General features: G+C 62.4%; 1 pseudogene; it reads right to left on the bottom strand.

Annotated features, from left to right (window-relative positions):
- LOC124621139 overlaps positions 1-2500 on the bottom strand; it is an 8532-nt pseudogene that overhangs the window by 3239 nt on the left and 2793 nt on the right.

Genomic DNA, 2500 nt, shown 5'->3' on the forward strand with positions numbered 1-2500 from the left:
GCTATCACTGTCGTGCTGCCCTCGTAGCACCGCTCGACATACTCGACAAAGCAATCCGGCAGGCCATGCGCCTTCAGCACGGGGCGAAGGGCAGCATGATCTACCGAATCGAATGCCTTAGATACGTCGATCGATGCCACAAAGACAGAGCGGCAGGAGCGAACTGCGTCGGTGAGAGCAGTGTCCAAGATGAAGGTATTTTCCAACATCCCATCCCGAGGGATGAATGCCCGCTGACGTTCGTCCACAGCACATGCGCGCATCAGGCGTGACGCGAGAACCTTGTGAAAGGTCCGCGCCAACACCGAGCAGACCGTAATGGGGCGAAAGTCAGCGGGGGATGTTGGTGCAGCCGTTTTCGGGAGAAGGGACGTCCGCGCGCGAAGCAGGCGTTCCGGAAGGGCGCGGGCCAGAAGGAAGAGATTCATCACTTTCACCAGGACTTCGTGCGGCAGGCGCCGCAACTCCGCTGGGGTAAGGCCGTCCGGCCCGGCTGCTGATCCCCTGGGCGGCAACGCGGCGGCGACCTCCTCATGTGTGACCGGCCCCCATATGCACTCGAGAGCGACAGGCTCTGAGTGCGGGAGGAGGCGGTCACGAATGAAGCCCGCGGTGGAGATGGGCTTCTTGGTGAAGAGGTCCGCCCAGAAGTCCAGCAGACCAGGGATGGCAGGTGGCGGCTGGAGCAGGGTGCCATCCAAGAGGCCGCGCACGCAACGTGCACGCGACCGTCGGAAGGCATCCTGCGTTCTCGCGTACTCCCAGCGGCGCCGCTTGCGCTTCTGCGTCGGCGGCGCGGCAGGCGGCCGCTTCGATGGTTGGCGCGGCCGCTGTGTCCTGGTGATCGATCTCTCCCCTCTGGACCCGACCGACGCAAGGGCATCCGGGAGCATGCCCAGGATGACATCGGGCGGCGTGCCCCGCCCCAGACCTATGACACGATCCAGGGCAGAGAAACGCTGGGCGGAAGCGGGTAGCCCCGCCAGATGCTCCCAGATGGCGGCGTCAGTCGGCCCCTCCGGCGGCGGCCCGGTGGTGTCAGCCGCGAAGTCCTCAGCTGCGTCGACGGGCGGCGCAGCGGCCTCGCCCGCGTCAGGCAGCGGGCTCGCTGTTCCCCGGCGGGACGCCGGCTCTTCCCCCCGACCGATCTCAAGCGCCTCCATGAATTGGCGGACAAGCTGCTTGTGGGCAGCTTGCCGCCGTCGGCACTTGATTGCCTCGAGCGTTCGGTCGGGGAACATCCTGATGAGTTCTTGATTGACGAAGAAGAACCGGGCGTCCCTCTCAAGGAACAGTTCGGCCTCCGCCTTGGCGAGCGACAGGACTTCTTCCTCCGTCCACCTCGCGCGATGCCTCTCCGTGACGATCTCCGCGTTGGCGGCCGCAAGATGTTGGCGGCGGCGATGGACCCCGAGACCGTTCTTGGTTGTAAAGCTGCGGTGGCACTCACTACAGGTATACATAGCTGCAAAAGTTACAAGATTTTCGGCACGGCCGGTTGGCCGGCTAGGTGCTGGGGGAGTTGGGGTGGCACCTTCAGCGGAAGGGTCACCACTTATTCTCTGCTTACTGCCCCCAACTAAAAAAAGGGATAGTGCGAGGGGGGGCTGGTAACCCCCCCAAGCCCCTGGTGCGGTCTTCCACTCTGCGAAATCAGCGGGCCCACGAGAAGGGGAGAAGACCGCAGGAGAGGAGAGTCTAAGAGGGCTAGGCCCATGTATTGCGCATCACTCCCCCTGTAACTATAACCCAAGGAAGGCACCTCGCAGCAGCAGCACGACTACATCAAGACCGCACTTCGAGAAGCCAAGTCCGGATGCAGCCACACCGCCGCCACTTGGCCAGATTAAGAGAAGTCATAGTTAACTCACGCCGTTTACCCGCGCCTTGCTTGAATTTCTTCAACGTTGACATTCAAAGAGCACTGGGCAGGAATCGCTTTTGGACGGAGGCTGGATACTGAACGGGGTACCCCCCACAAGCACCAGCCACACGACCCGACCCCTGGGAACCCCAGTTAACGAGTAGACGTGAGTGTCACCGTACCACAGCAGGGTGGTCACCGACGAGAACCGCCAGATCGCTTACCCAGCCGGACCTGTGGGATGACTTTCGTGTTACGCCCGAACCCCAGGCGGCAGGGACACTAGGGACGCGGCGGAAAGAACAGCGCCGCCACCTAGTGTGGGACTAGTCACCGGGGACGACACCCGGCGGCCGCCAGAAATGAGGGCGCAGGCTATCGGCACTGATATATGAAAATGGGCCGGTCGCCAAACGCACCACAAAAACCTACCAGGCGGCCGCCACGGAAACAATAGCCACAGGACCTGCGTCCCAGGTGCAGTGAGAAAGGTTAGAACCACCAGTCTCGGTCGCACCTATGCCCCTCCGTGAAGCGGTTACTGTGCGGGTGTACCCGATGGGTTAATGTCCAGTCACCCTGAAGGGGATACCTGGACGGCGCCCGAATGAAGTCCAATGGAGTGGAAATCACAGG

The sequence above is a fragment of the Schistocerca americana genome, chromosome 6 (genome assembly GCF_021461395.2).
Source record: "Schistocerca americana isolate TAMUIC-IGC-003095 chromosome 6, iqSchAmer2.1, whole genome shotgun sequence".
Lineage (NCBI taxonomy): Eukaryota > Metazoa > Arthropoda > Insecta > Orthoptera > Acrididae > Schistocerca > Schistocerca americana.